This window comes from Protopterus annectens, chromosome 1.part1 (genome assembly GCF_019279795.1).
Source record: "Protopterus annectens isolate FY-2018-M chromosome 1.part1, PAN1.0, whole genome shotgun sequence".
In the NCBI taxonomy this organism is placed as follows: Eukaryota; Metazoa; Chordata; order Ceratodontiformes; family Protopteridae; genus Protopterus; species Protopterus annectens.
In genome coordinates this window covers 987,818,235-987,835,456 of record NC_056726.1, presented here as the reverse complement: position 1 = coordinate 987,835,456, position 17,222 = coordinate 987,818,235, and positions in this window count along the sequence as shown.

Genomic DNA, 17,222 nt, shown 5'->3' with positions numbered 1-17,222 from the left:
AACAAACCTCCCGATTCACAAACAACTTGCAATAATAAATCAGATAAATTCATAACTGTCAGGGGAATGGAGTTAGTAACAATCCTTTATTAGGCCAAATCCTTGTAACATCCAGAAAAACATCTTACATCAGTGATATGATTGCAATATTAATATCAGCTTTTTATCTCCCAAACAGCTGATACAACTGCAATATTAATAGCTATTTGGGAGGGAAAATGAAAAATGAGTCACCTTATCTTATAAAAGCTGTCAGTAGCTGATTTTTTTCACACTGACAGATTTAGAGTGTGTGCATCAGGGCTTTCCATAATGGCAGAGGCAGAGAAGCCAAGATGAGTTGTTAGAGGCATACTGTGATGTACATGTTGAGATACTACTGGTTGTTTGATAAATTAGATTTTGTATCTTATAGGTTCATAGGTGTGTACTAGACTAATGACCCTGAAGCCTTTACAAGCCTAGCCCATAGGATTACCCTGGCATTGTGCCACCAGACCTTAGTTCCCAGTGCCTCTGTCAAGTAGAGCTACTGGAGTGATCCCTGGGGTGAATTTTCTATTTCCCATCCACTCATCAAGATTTCTCTTGAAGAGGGCCAGTGAGGTGTTCTGTTTGACATGTATGGGAAGTTTATTCCATAGCGTGGGCAGTCTCTGGGATATGAACATGTCCCTCCAGCATGTTCTGTTGATTGTGGTAATGAGGTTGAGGTCTCTGGAGCATGTGGTGTGGAAGGATTGGAATTTCTTTAGATGTAGTATTTCTAACAGAGCTGGGTCAGACATGGCTTTGGAAGTCAAGCAGAGATCGCCTCTAAGTAGGCGATATGAGACAGAGAATAGTTGGGGTTTTTTGAGTCTGTCCATATAGGACACATGTTTGAGGCCTAAGATCCTCTTTGTGAGGTACTTTTGTGGCCTCTGCAGTTGTTGCAGGTGTGTAGTGTCTAGCCAAATGGGTCACTGTACTCGATCACTGGCCTAATGAGGGAAGAGTAGGAGGAGACAATTACCTCTTTCTTCCTGGATGCAAAACCCTTAGTAATGAGATGTGCCACATAGAAGGACTTTCTGACCACACTGGCAGTGCGGTTGTCAAAAGAGAGGTTGCTGTCAACCTGTACTCCCAGATCTCTTATAATGCCTTCTGTCTTCAGTGGACTACCGTCACTATTAGTCTCAGTGAGGCCTTTCTGTAGGATGTCAACATCACTTGGGGAGTTAATAATGGCTCCCAACTTGCAATCATCTGGGAACTTTGTCAGCCAGAGTCCCTTCGTGTTGGCCTGGACTTTGGAGAAGTAGATACCAAACAGGAGAGGACCCAGGACTGATCCCTGTGGGACTCCACTCGTGACTGGTCGGCAGTCTGACTTGGAGTCAGTTACTTTCCCAATGTAGGTTCTATCTGTGAGCCAGTTTGCAAACCACCTAATGATATAGGGGTTGATGCCTAGCTCAGTGAGTTTTTCTATGATTCCTGAGTGGGGAATTGTATCAAAGGCCTTGACCAGATCAAGGTAGGCTGTATAAACCATCTTGGCTTCAACCACAGCTTTTGTGACTGACTCAGAGAAATCAACTAGGTTGAGCAGGCATGATCTACCCTTCGCAAAACCAAACTGTGTGGGATCCAGAGTTTAGAGATTCCCTATAGCCTTGTTTATTAGGTCCATAATGATGCATTCCATAGCTTTGCATATCAGACTCATCAGGCTAATGGGGTGATAGTTCCCAGGGTCTGTAATCACTCCTCCTCTGTGGAGAGGGATGACTGCAGCAGTGCGCCATTCGGTAGGGGCAAAGCCTGAGGTGAGGCTGTCGTTGAACAGGGCACACAGGTGAGGTGCCAATTCACTCTGTAGTTCATGTAGAACACAGCCAGTGATATTGTCAGGTCCCATAGATGCTGTATTCTTGGCCTTTGACAGTGCTGTTTTAACCTATGCAGCAGTAATACTGGGTGCCTGGCAATCTACTGGTATTGTGATTGGTCCTTTGGGGGGGAGAGGGGTAAAGTTGGCACTGAATATGTCAGCCAGCATATTGGCAATATCTGTTGGATCAGTATAGGAGGTACCATTGTGCGGTAGCTCAGAGCAAATCTGGGTATTGCCATGGAGATTCTATACATAACTATAGAAGGCCTTGTGGTTGTCTTTAATATCTGCTGCAATCCTGTTTTCATAGCTAGCTTTAGAGGATTTGATGAGGATCTCAACTTTTTGTTGAGGTTGATAAGGGAGTTTTTCCAGTCCTGGGACTTCACCTTATTCTGCATCAGTTTCCTTCTTCTGTTGTAGAGTTTGTTTATGGCAGGGAACCACCAGGGTGGCTTCCTTTTTTTGAAGGAGAGCATCTTGGTTCTATTGGGTATGGTGATATCCATGCATTTGTGCATGTGTTCGTACAATGCATTGGGGTATGATTTGGCAGTCATGCAACTATTCTCCATTTGCATGGGTGCCATGAAGTTAGCCACCTCTGGTTTTAGGAGCCCAGGGTTAGCTTTGGAGAAGTTTTTTATAGTGGTTACCTTTGTGTGTGGGGGGGTGAGTATTTCCAAGGTGATTAGTTTGTGGTCGGATCTAACCAGGGAGGAGTTGTCTATTGGTGTAGAGCAATGGTTGCCCATGTTAGTAATGACTAGGTCAAGGATGTTTCTACCTCTAGTGGGGGAAAGAACGAGCTGGTCCAAGGCACTGGAATTAATGAATTCCAGGAAATGTTGGGCAAGTGTATTGGTACATGAGTAGTTTTCCCAGTTAATGGAGGGGTAGTTGAAGTCACCCAGAATGCGAGTGTTAGTATGGACCCTAATATTCTCCAGGGTGCTTAGGAATGTGGAGTGTGAGTCTTGGGACATGGTTGGGGACCTATAGCAGGCTACGACCTGAATTGCTGTCTTACCCAGTGTTAGCTGCACCTGAAGTATTGCTGATGCGTTATGATGGGCTACCAGTATGGAGGTGTGTGTATACTCTATGAATATGGAAACACCACTGACTTTGGAGCTTCGGTCCAAGTTCTGGGGCCAAAAGGTGTGGAATGAGTTCAAACCTGGTAGTGCAGGGGTACTTTCTGCTACTTTAAACCAGGTCTCTGAGGTGTGGAATGAGTTCAAGCCTGGTAGTGTAGGGGTACTTTCTGCTACTTTAAACCAGGTCTCAGCAGTTACAGCACAAATGTTGATGTTCTCCATTTTCAGGAGTGCTTCGAGCAAGTGCATTTTGAGATTTGGGCTTCTAGCATTGAGCAGCATGATCCACAGATTGCATTTGTTTGTAGCTGTTATGGTGGTAATTTGGTCTTTGGAACAATGCCTAAATAAGGCACTATAGGGGTTAGGGGTGGCAAGAGCCTTGGCCAGTATCTAGAAGCCCAGGGGTGACAGATGCAGGCCAACTCTTGCAAAGCATTGAGGTCTGTCAATCATGTCATCCAAGATCCAAGGCAGACAGATACTGGATCCCCTAAGAATAACACCAGAAGCTTAGCTAATTGTTGAAATCAGTCATTTTCTGCTTGTACTGTGGTATCATTCTGGGTGATGGTAGTATGCTGCTCAGGGCTAGGGTCATACCCACCTGGGCTACATAATCTGAGAGCTCCTCCATGTCTCTTTTCATGTAGTCCAGGGAGATACGTCTCAGGTCATTCACACCCAGATGTACAATGACAGAGTCATATTTGTACCTGTTGTTCAGGGACCTGAGTGTGTGCATTATGTGACGGATCCTGGCATCTGACAGGCAGCTGACTGTTATTTTCTCCTTATTCAAGCTAGTGATTGGGATATCAGTGCACCTCACTATCGAGTCACCTATGACTGGTGTGTTGGGTTCATAGGTTCATAGATTAGTACCAAGCTAACTGCCCTTGCAAGCCATTTTAAGCCTAGCCAATTATCCCTTGTGAGACTCAAACCCTGCATCTTGTGTTTGTAAGGCAAACACCTTAACCATTAGGCCACCCTCCCAACCCATGCTGTTTTGCCTTAGGGGCATTGGTTGAGTGGCACACTGTTCAGGAGAGTTATGTGTCTCTTAATTAGTGTTTTGTTGTGGTGGTCGAGTGCGTTTCTGCATTGGAGGTCTCTGCTGTTTGGGTCGATTTTTATTGAGAACCTCTGTAAAAGTGAGTGTGTGGCTTGTGTTTTTATGTGAAGGCAGTGCTGGGGTGTGTTCTGGAGGGCTATGTGTTCCATGTGGTGTAGTGCAAGTGCTGATTTCTCCTCTTGACAAGCTATTCTGGTCTTGGCTGGAGAGTGCGTGGCTTCCAGTTTGGATATACAAGTGCATCTCTCGCAAGTCTGAGTGTTGGGAGGTAAGAGGATAGGGTTGTCAGTGTACATGAGGCAGTTGCTACATCACCTCAGAAGCCCAAGTTCACTAGGTTAATAGGAGAAAGCACAGGGAACTGATCTTTAGACATGCCTGGAGAGGTGGGTATTAATAATAAGTACTGGAGCTGTTTCCTTGTAAAAGGTTTAATTGCTACAAGAAGTCTGGTAAAGTGCTAAACTAATAATCTAGTAGCACTAGCAGATGTAAGGAAACAAATTGAAGAGCAGACTTTGGCACTGCTCAGAAGCTTACAAACAGTCCTTGATACAGCAAATCTGTGTCTGGACTACACTATTTACAGGAAAGATGGAAAACAAGTGCAAATGCAGGCTTTTACTCCAGAAAGTTGAAAGAGATGGAATAAATTGCCCAAACGGCCAATAAACTACAATTTATGGGCCAGAAACCACTCCTCTTGTGGTAGATAGGCTACCTAGTGCTTACCACGCCCACTGATAAACTAGAAGGCTTCCCTCCAACACAGAAAGGCTTGGAGGCTCAGAATCTTATAAACAGTCCTGGATACAGCAAATCAGGAAAGGCAGGAAACAAGCTTAGAAATTTTTTTTTTTTTTTGCTGCTAATGTGCTATATTTTGTGTCTGTTTAAGAGTACAAATTTTTTTAAAATTGTAATCTATGCATCTTGTATTAAGATACTTCAATAAACTTTTTCTGGTTCACTATAATAATCCTGAGAAGTCTTAACTGGTCTGAGATTAATGCATAGAATAATTAGTTACTCATAATAATCCTGAGAAGTCTTAACTGGTCTGAGATTAATGTATAGAATAATTAGTTACTCATAATAATCCTGAGAAGTCTTAACTGGTCAGAGATTAATGCATAGAATAATTAGTTACTCATTCATTCACTTAAACTATGTTATTCATTTGTAAGGATAGCTGGCAAGATACTATCTTCTGCACCACTGCAGTTCTGCAGAGCTCATCTTGAAAGAAGCATAAATAGAATGAAAGTTGTTGTAAAAAGGACAGCTAAAATGTTGAACAATCTGCAGAGGTATGAGTTTTCTATGTAAAATCATTTAAACCACTCATTTTTAAGCATTTAGTTTTGGAAAAATTATTTGCAACTCAAGGAGGAAAGTACTTAAGAGTTGCTGAAACTAATTTATCTTCATTGGATTATGTTGTGGCTTTGTAGCTGATTATATCACTTGAGTGGGATATAGAGGTGCAAGTGGCTTGGCCCCCCCACATGAAACATTATTTTCAGGGTTTCTACAGTTTGGAAAGCTGTGAATGAATCAGTCTGCATTTGTGAAAAAAAAATTGATTCTTGTTCAATTTTTCAAACAAAATTTAAAGGAGAATAACAAATATATCTTGGAGGAATGAAAAAAGAGGAACATTATAAACATCTTCACAGATGCCCTATATAAACCAGAATTTACCATATTTTCTAGAGTAGATGCACTATGTATGCACTGCAATAGAAGGTACTGTGGCATGATAGCTGATTAGGACTGTGAGATATTGATAATGCATTGGTCAGTAGCCACGATAAAGCATGGAGCAGTAGCCACGTTAAAGCATGGAGCAGTGGCCATGATAAAGCATGGAGCAGTAGCCATAATAATGCATGGATCTGTAGCCATGCGAAAGTAGTGGGTCCAAAAGCAGCGAGAATGCATGGACTAGGTTGTGACTATTTTCCTGAAAGACATAATGGAAACATTTATCAATCAATCGTTGATTGACAGTGTTAGTCGTACTTCTTTTTATGGGATATTAAAGTGGTATTTATACTACTGAAGGGAAATCTGGTGATGGGAGCTAAGTTTCTCATCTCATTTAAGGGACATCATATTTAGAAGTACAGCAGCCCCCCCCATGCTACACTGTAGTGTCAGCAGTCCATCTACCTTAGATGGGAATAGAACCCACAACCTTCTACACCAAATGTGAGTGTGACTCTGCATTAGTCTTTTATTGTCTGATGTCATGGAGACCAAGCCACTTCTACCAACATTGAGCACTATAATGCATAGAATGTATAATGTATACATTGGTCTGAAACAAAAACTAGTAGTTTGCCCACAGACTAGAAACATCCGAAAAAAGTCTTTCTGCACAGCTGTATCTTTTTGCAATATAGTTGTCACCTTCTACTACAAGACCACTGCTTATCTTCTAGATTGGTTTTATTTACATTTGTTAATTCACTAGTCTTGTGGGACTAATCTGGTCGACAAAGGGTAGTAGGATCCTAGGGAGAGAAATTGTCCAAGTAGTAAAATGATTACCGAATACTACAGAATAAACTCATAAAGATAATTCAAGGAAAAAGCAGTATTACAGGTAAAATACTGCAGTAAAGCTACACAGAAGATAAAGGGAAGAGGAAGAAAAAGGTATGGAAAAATGGCAGCAACATCAAATGTGGCTGAAAATGAATACTTTGGTTGGTATTCATAGCCTGGTACTTTGTAGCTACATAGTGGTTATCCACAAAGAGAGCTGCTATGTAATGTATGCAGATAAGGTAAGTGCAGGTTATTCATGTGGAATAAGGAAAAGCGAAGAAGTGATGTAAACACATGTACTTATAGCAAAAGCATGAAGTACCTAATGCTTAACTTTAGGTACTTCATGCTTAACTTTAGGTACTTACAGCAAAAGCATGAAGTACCTAAAGTTAAGCATTAACTCCATACAAAGTACTATGTGAAAGCCTTGGGCTTTGTATTATTTCATATGCATTTGGATATAATGAACGGATGTGGGTACTGCGGCAGTGCATTGCCTTAGCTACTTTTTGTAGTATTACACCTGAATGTTATTTATGCATGTCTCATGCAGTAGAACAGTAATATTAATAAGTTTTTGGGCTGCAGTCCTTTTGATGAAGTAGATATTGCTTTGTCTGTGTGCATCACCTTTCATTAAATGCTGAATGCTTTGAGACAATAAGGTATGTTAGATGGGCAGAGATTATACTTTATGATTGTGCAAACTGTCACGCATAAGACTCCATTTTGCTTTCCAATAAACATATTCAGCTTTGAACATATCTGAGGCAATTTAGGTGCTCCCACAGCATGCAAATTGCTGAGGACTGCTGGGACTCCACCACTGTGAACCTATGGCTGCTTTCACGAGTAGCCGAGAGCTATAGTGCACATGTACATTTGTGTATTATTGCAATTCATTGGGATCGATGCAAAAGAGTCTAATTTACATACAAATGTGTAAATGGACCTGAATTTATGAGAAATAGTTTAACACCACCATATTAACATCTAATTACTAGACTTAGGCAGCAAATGACTTGGGAAACCACAGACTTTTTAAAGTAAGCAAAAATAATAAAAATCTTCTTCTTTTTCTTTTGGCTGTTCCCATTAGGGGTCACCAAAGTGGATGATCTGTTTCCATTCCTTCCTGTCCTTTGCATGTTGCTCTGTCAAACCAACCACCTGCATGTCCTCTCTCACCACATCCATAAACCTTATCTTAGGCCTTCCTCTTTTCCTGTTACCTGGCAGCTTCATCCTTAGCATCCTTTTCCCAATATACTCAGCATCCCTCCTCAGCACATGTCCAAACCAATGCAATCTCGCCTCTCTGGCTTTGTCTCCAAACCATCCAACCTGGTCTGACCCTCTAATATACTTATTCCTAATCCTGTCTACCCTCGTCACACCCAGTGCAAATCTTAATATCTTTAACTCTGCCACATCCAGCTCTTATTCCTGCCTTTTTGTCACTGCCACTGTTTCCAACCCATATAACATAGCTGGTCTCACTACCCTCTTGCAGACCTTTCCTTTCACTCTTACTGGTACTCGTCTGTCACAAATCCCTCCTGACACTCTTCTCCACCCACTCCACATTGCCTGTTCTCTCTTCTTCACCTCTCTTCCACACTCGCCATTGGTCTGAACTGTTGATCCCAAGTATTTCAACTTATCCACCTTTGCCAACTCTACTCCCTGCATCCTCACCATTCTTCTACCCTCCCTCTCATTCACACACATATATTCTGTCTTAGTCCTGCTGACCTTCATTCCTCTCCCCTCTAGAGCATATCTCCACCTCTCCAGGGTCTCCTCAACCTGTTCCTTACTCTCACTACATAACACAATGTCATCTGCAAACATTATAGTCCACAGGGGACTCCTATCTGATCTCGTCTGTCAACCTGTCCATCACCACTGCAAATAAGAAAGGGCCCAGAGCTGATCCTTGATGTAATCCAACCTCCACCTTAAACGCATCTGTCATTCCCACTGCAGAACTCACCACTGTCACACTACCCTTGTACATATCCTGTACCACTCTTACATACTTCTCTGCCACTTCCGACTTCCTCATACAATACCAAAACTCCTCTCTAGGCACCCTGCCATATGCTTTCTCTAAGTCTACAAAGACACAATGCAACTCCTTCTGACCTTCTCTATACTTCTCCATCAACACTCTCAGAGCAAACATTGCATCTGTAGTGCTCTTTCCTGGCGTGAAACCATACTGCTGATCACTAATCATCACCTCCCTTCTTAACCTAGCTTTTACTACTCTTTCCCATAACTTCATGCTGTGACTGATCAATTTTATCCCTCTGTAGTTACTACAGCTCTGCACATCACCCCTATTCTTAAAAATCGGTACCAAAACACTTTTTCTTCACTCGTCAGGCATCCTCTCACTTTCCAAGATTTCATTAAACAATCTGGTTAAAAATTGCACTGCCATTTTTCCTAAACACCTCCAGGCTTCCACAGGTATGTCATCTGGACCAGCTGCCTTTCTATTCTTCATCCTCTTCATAGCTGTCCTTACTTCCTCCTTGCTAATCTGTTGCACTTCCTGATTCACTATCCGCACATCATCCAACCTTCTCTTTCTCTCATTCCTTTCATTCATCAGCCCTTCAAAGTACTCTTTCCATCTGCTCAACACACTCTCCTCGCTTGGGAGTACGTCTCCCTCATTATCCTTTATCACCCTTACCATAAGCAAAAATAATAAAAATAATGTAAATGAATATGAAACACTTCAAAATGATGCAAAATTAGTGCGTTTACTTCAAGAAATGTTTTGTTTTAATCATATGATGAGAATAGCATGATGGCTTTAGTGAATGAACTCAATTTATAAATAGAAAATGATTACAGCAGCAGTGGAAATGATTAGTGGTCACTGAGAAAATAGTTTACTTTGGTGATATTTAATGATTGTGCATATATATATATGGTTGAAATGCGGTGTTTTACTTGTGAAATACTGAAGTGGTAAGGATGTGTTCTCTGAACATGCGTATCTTTATTTGGGGATTTCTGAGTGTCAATGAAGAATGAAAAATAACTGTATTATGTACACATGAGAATGGTAGGGGCTAGGGGAAGGAGTAATCTGTTAACAAAGTTATCACTTTACTGCTTTTAATGTATTGATACTACTGCATAGGTTCATAGGTTGGTACTAGGCTATTGGCCCTAGGGCCTATACAAGCCTAGCCATAACAATTCCCTGTTTCCCATAACAATTCTCTGGCTATTTCTTCCCACACTATTTACTTCCCTGGACCCCTGTCTAGCAGGGCGACTGACGTGATCCCTGAGGTGAATTCCAATCATCAAGGTTCCTTTTGAAGAGGGCCAAAGAGGTGCTCTGCTTGACATGTATGGGCAGTCTATTCCAGAGTCTGGGGAGTCTCTGGGTCAGGAACCTATCCCTCCAGCATGTTTTGTTTATTGTGATGACAAGGTTTAGATCTCTGGAGTGCGTGACTCTGAAGGATTGGGATTTCTTTAAGTGTAGCATGTCCAACAGCTCTGGGTTTGACATGGCCTTGTATGTTAAGCAGAGATTGCCTCGGAGTAGACGATATGTGACAGAGTATAGCTGGAGTTTTTTAAGGCGGTCAGCATAGGGCAGACATTAGTATACCACAACTTCACTTGTCTGGACTGAGATTTTGCATGTGTATGTAATTATGGGGTTTGTGTTACCTAACTTTTTATAGAAGGATAGCAGGCACACTTTTATTGTTGTGTTGTTTGACTGATGATTACAGCAACAATTTTTTGTGCATGATGGTGGCATTTTTTTATATGCAGTAATTATGAAAAACATGAGGTCAAAGTAGAGAAAGGACAACTTTAATCATGAAGAAACTGCATCCTCATGGCAGCTCTTAGGACATGTGGTAAACATCTGTTTGGTAAAAGGGGGCCTAAACAAGCTGAGATCACAAACGCCTGGGATCAAGTTGTTCTCTACATTATTTCAGTCAGTGCAAGACAGCTCACATTAATATAGTGCAGAAAGAGGGCAAGTGATATGGTAGGATATGCTTGAAGCCATGCAAGGCAGAATGTCATAGCATGTACCAGTACTGGTAGACCTCCAACAATTATCCCAACACCAGATGAGGAATACCTCCTTTCCATCCATGGGGATGACTATGATAGAGAAAATGATGCCACTGGAAAAATCATACGTGGTGTGGTCACTGGCTATTACCAACATCTGCAGCAGAGACAGCAACACTCATCTGCTCATGGTTTAAGAACAGTAACATATATTTATATAGAGAATTCAGTGATGGCATGGAATGATTACATTAAACACATGACAATTACTATTAATATGTGAACCTTCTACATCTGCACAGAATGACAACGAAGGCAGTGTGCATGGTAAGTGTCCCCCACACCTCCTTAATAAGCATACAGTAGTGTACACTATCTCTTTAGTTGTAATGCTTTCAAAAAATTTTGCAGGGTCAGTAGCAGACGCAAACAGTTCCACTATACCAATGAATTTGGAGGATAGCAGCAGAATGGCTGTTGAAGATGATAATGATGATAAAATAGTTATATTTATGAGGCAGCCTGCGGAAAGTGGCATACAGTCCCCAAGTTTAATGGCAGGCTCTTACACTTTGCAGCAGGAAGTGATGGCATGATCTCACTCCACAGCAGGAAGTGATGCAAAGATCTCTCACTCCACAGCAGGAAGGTGACAGCGCATCACAAACTCCTGCATACACTGACATTATGCTTACACTTGTACAGGCAGAAGACCCATATACTTCTAAACCAGCATCTCCAAATTCAGATGAACACCTTGAAGTTAATGGCAGACATTCAGAAGTAACAGTGTCCACAATGACACATTTACATTGGTGAGTGAGGCACTGGAATTTGTTGCAGCTACTCCAGAAAACAAATAAAGCATCGGCTGCCCATCAGGAAATGTGCCATGACATTGTGGATATCCATCTTCATCCAAAAGACAAAACAAAAATAAAAGAGAGAGAAAAAGAAGGAGAGAGAGGGAAGGGAGTGAGATAAAACAAAGAAAAAATGTTTTTGTATTCATGTCAGAAGAAAAAATTCAAGTGAGTCACATCTGCCTCAGGTGATGAAAAACTTCTTTATTTGCAGCTAACCAGATTACAGCAGCATGTTGGCCAAGATGATCTCAATCTGATCAGCTTGGTTATTGACATCAACTTTTATACTTTCCTGTTACTAGCCAAAATAGCTTTTGTTACATTTCTAACAGTTGACAGTTGGCTATGAAAAACATCTAGGATCACAATTTACCTCAGAAAAGAATGTTTTACCTCAAAACCACAGCTAGTGTAGAATGCTTACCTCAAAAGCACAGTTAGTGTAGAACGTTTACCTCAAAACCACAGTGGTAGCTGGAATTTTCCAGAGCCTGCCTCAGTAAATTAACTCTTATTCAGAAGTATAGAAAACAGGTGTTATTCAAGTTCATAAGCAAACTACATCTATCATAGATAAAGCCCATCTTTAATAAACATGGTTCAATGACCTTTTCTTACCAACACTTCAGCAAATAGCATATTCATTTTGCTAGATGGGAGAAAGAGACAAATAATAATAATGTGTTTTAAAACTTTTTCTCTTAACATTTCTCCCCTCAAAACACTTTTATTTGTCTTTTTTATTTCAGCAATATATGGTAAAAACTAAGTTTTTCTTTGCATACATTACTTCATTTGCAAGACAAACTTTTAAACTTCAAAACATTTGCAAAAAAATCACATTTCAATGTATTCACTTTCACCAGTCTGTTGCAACTGCTGGTACATCGTTTTCGTAACAGCAGTATCAACCAGTCTTTGTAGAAGACCTCCGATACAGGGTATACAACAGCAACCACATACCACCACGATGGCCACAGCGACTCCGACGGACACCTGGAAACTGCTGATGAGATGACTCCATTTTCCAAACCACGCTCATAGAAAGCTGTAAAGGGATTACTTACCCCAGAGTTCTCTGCCAGTTCTTCGGATAACATTTCCAAACCTTTCAAAGCTCGAGTGATGCTCCCATCAGGGGCAGTGTTATTCAGAATATACGTACAACAGAAAGTCCCAAACATCCTGCAAACTCCTCCTTCTTTGGCCAGGAGCATATCCAACGCAATTCGATTCTGCCATGCCACCTGCGAAGTGGCCTCCAGTTGTTCAGCAATACCTTTTAATGCATCTTTGGTATAGTTCACAAAATGCTGCTGGTTATAGTAAATGTAGTTGATCCAGTCCACATTCTTATTGGGTTGAATCCAGACAAAGATGGATGCAAAACCAGCCGCTATTTGGTTTATTGCTTTGTATTCATCAGGCACGTCTCTTGGTACGCCAGTGCTATCGATGTAGACACCGCTATCGAAGGATTGCTTCGGTGCCTCTCTTTTTCTCTTATTCAACCACTTCTGCTTTATTTCAGGTTCTCTTACGAAATTGCTTGCTGGAACTGGGAAAATGTAGAATGGCAGAATTAACTTTGCAAGTGCACAAGTTCCTTTCCAGGGAATCGTAAGCCTTGATCTGAGTTTGTTGTCTCCACATAACCACCAAACGTCTGCTAAACAATGAGTTTGGTTCTCCAGAAATGGATTCTCATTGCCATTCACAGTAATGTTGCAATAATTCTGTCCCATATTGCCATAATTCTTTCCTGTGCCATCTCTGGAAATGCACATATATGAACCTGGATAGGAAATCGCTGCAGGCGGTTTCTCAACTTTGCTTATGACTGGACAATGCTGAGTTTCATTTTTGCATTTATCTTCAGTTTTGTTGAAGAATAGTTTTAACAGACACATTAGGTTACCTTCATCTTGCATCAATGGGACTGTCGCTAGTTGCTGTTTACCTTCAGAACAAGAAACACAGTTCTCACGATGTGCCTCTCGGGTACTATATCTAACCCAAGATAACCATTCATTATGGTGTACGAATCCCGTCTCGAGTAACAATTGTTCTTCTTCTGTGAAGGCAAAATCTGCTTTACTTGTAGCATTTTTAAGGCTTTGTACTTTAAGTTGGAGGGTCCCCAAAGGATCAGTTCCAATTGGAAGAGACACTCCGATTCCATAAGCTCCTGAATCACTTTCTTGTGGTGACACAATGGTTATAGTAAGTACTTTGGTACCTTGGAAATGCGCAATTTTTATTCTTTGTTGCCTGCTTTAATCTTTCTCTGGTATCACTGCACCACTTCTTTCCCATCCATTCACATCTGTTGACCACCAAACATTTGACCAGGACGTACAGTCTCTATTGCACAAGTATTTTGCATGAGTCAAGAAATCATTATTGTTCCATTTAGCACAGTCCAAAATTCCTTCACAAAGTTTTACCTTGAACATAGTAGTAACACCTGTTTGCACTTGCAGCACCACCATTCCTTTTTCTCTTACAACTGTTCCTTCTCGTATGGACATATTTACTTTTGCCACCAAAATCATCATCACGTAACAGTTCAAGTACCAGTTGAACATGGCCATCCTTCCTTTGTAGTCAGACTTTGCGTTCAGGGGTCCAGTGGAGTCTGACCAACATCAATGGTAGAAGGAAAAGTCTTAAGTTTTTTACAGTGGGTGATATGAATCCACAAAGTCCTCTCTGCGATCTTTACAGCCGTAGGTGTCGAGATAAGTACTTGATATGGGCCTTCCCACCTGGGGGATGACCAGTTCTTTCTCTTCACAATTCAGATCCACACCCAGTCCCCGGGTGTCACGCTTAACAAGGTTTCACTTCTGGAATCTGCAAAGGAGTCATTGGTTACAAGAGACTTGACATTTAGCAGCTTCTTCATATAATCCGCCAGATCCTCACCCCCCCCCCTCACATTCCACTGGCAACAATCCTTGCCACTGCGGGACGTAATATGGTCTCCCAAACAAAAGTTCAAATGGTGTAAGTCCTTTGTAGGAGGGTGAGATTCGCATGTACAGGAGTGCCAATGGAAGGCATGCAGTCCAAGATCTATGCGTTTCTGCCATCAGTTTGCAGAGCTTACTCTTCAGGACACCATTGTGCCTCTCCACCAGTCCAGCTGACTGCGGATGGTAAGCACAATGGTACTTGAGATCAATTTGAAACACTTGACCCAACTTTTGCACAATCTGGTTTACAAAATGAGACCCATTATCACTATAAATGTGCCTTGGAAGGCCAAATCGGGGAATTATTTCTGTTGTCAAAAGCTTTGCTACTGTGTGTGCATCAGGATGCTTTCCTGGAAAAGCTTCTACCCACTTAGAAAAAGCATCAGTTATGACTAGACAAAACTTTTTTCCCTCTGAGGGTGTCAACTCAATAAAGTCCATACAGAGTGTGTGGAATGGATATGAGCATGATACTTTGCACATAATAAACAAGATAAACAGAATTGCTTTGCATAAGTTGAAAATCCTTTACACCAAAACACCTTAGACACTATTTGAACCATTGTCTGTACTCCTACATGGGCAGGTCCATGGCTAACCAATGCAGCATACCTAAAAAGGTTTGAGAGTAATACCATTTTGCCATCTGATGCCCTATACAACCCATCCTGTTGAGTGATACCATATTTCACCCAATGACATTTTTCCTTTTGTGTTGTCAATGTCTGCATTACTTTTAGTGTCTCTAAGTCTTAGAGGTGCCCGGGCTCTAAATCATTGTCATGTAAAAGCAAATAATTTTCTTGAGCTGCCTTTTTTGCAGCCATATCAGCAAGGGCATTTCCCCTGGAGACAGGATCTTTTTTGTTAGTATGTGCGGAACATTTACATATCGCTATCTGAAGTGGTAGTTGCACTGCATCTAACAATTGTAAAATTAAATCTCTGTGATTTATTGGTTTGCCTGTCGCAGTAACCATTCCTCTATTCTTCCATTGTTGGGCGAAAACATGTACAGTAGAGAAAGCATACTGACTATCTCTATAAATTGTCACTTTTTTACCCTCCCCTAAGGGTACAAGCTCGAGTCAAAGCCACTAACTCAGCTGCTTGGGCAGAATAAATGTTTGACAGTCCTTTTGCTTTTAAAACTTCAGTTTCTGTGGTGACAGCATACCCTACTAGTGTTTTTCCTACAGTGTCCTTCTTTGCTGATCCGTCTACAAACAAAACAAGATCAGAATCTACCAATGGAATATCCATTAAATCTGGTCAGGGAAGTACTTTGTCATGAATGCTCTCTAAACAAACGTGTTGAGTACCTTCTGCTGGAGTCGGCAAAAGTGTCGCCAGATTAAGAGTTGTACATCTTTCTATGGTCATATGTGGCTGTGTCAGCAGCACTGTCATACATGACAAATGTCGACTAGGAGATAAAAAGGTTATCTTATCTTGCAAAAGTATAGTAGCTACTGAATGTGGAACTCGCAGTTTTAATGGGTGAAACAAAACTAATGATGCTGAGGCTTGCACTGCCATGGCGGCTGCCACTACAGCTTGAACACAATGCGGCAATGCCCTTGCAACAGGATCTAATCTGGAGGAATAAAAAGCAATCGGTCTCTGTTTATCCCCATGTACTTGTACCAGAAACGAAGTCATATATCCTCCCTTACAATCAACCATTTGTACAAACTGCTTAGAATAGTTCAGAAAACCCAAAACAGGGGATCCTGCTATCAATTGCTTAATTCTATTAAATGCTTGTATTGCCTTATCTGTTCACTGTATATTACTTTTAGCTGCCATGGGAGTGTCATAGATCAGGGCGGTCAATGGCCCTACTTCTTCAGCATAATTAGGAATCCATCTTCTACAAAAATTAGTCACACCTAAAAACGACATCATCTCCTGCTTAGTCGTAGGCATAGGTGCTTCAAAAATTGCTTGTTTTCTTATAGATTCATAGGTTGGTACTAGGCTATCAGCCCTAGGGCCTATAAAAGCCTAGCCATAACAATTCCCTGGCTATTTCTTCCCACATTATTTACTTTCCTGGACCCCTGTCTAGCAGGGCGACTGACGTGATCCCTGGGGTGAATTTCTTTTCTCCCATCCAATCATCAAGGTTCCTCTTGAAGAGGTCCAAAGAGGCACTCTGCTTGACATGTATGGGCAATCTATTCCAGAGTCTGGGGAGTCTCTGGGTCAGAAACCGATCCCTCCAGCATGTTTTGTTTATTGTGATGACAAGGTTTAGATCTCTGGAGCGTGTAGCATTGTATTTTCCAATTGTCTACCTTCCTGTGAGACTAAATAATCCAAGTACTTTACTTGTGCTTTCCACAATTGTAACTTTTCTTTATTTACTTTGTCTTTGCTCAGCTAAAAAACTAAGAAGGGCAAGGGTATCCCTTTTACAACCTTCCTGCATGGGTGAGGCCAACAAAATATCATCTACATACAACAGAACCTGGCTTCCCTCTGGGGGAACAAACGGAGTTAAATTCACAGCCATTTCTTGTGTGAATATTGTCGGACTCTCACAATAACCCTGTGGCAATCTGGTGTAGGTGTATCTTTTACCTTGGAAAGTGAAAGCAAACCAAAATCTACTCTCCTTGTGTAGCGGTATGGAGAAAAAGGCATTGCTTATATTTATGACAGAAAAATATCTGTGCTGAG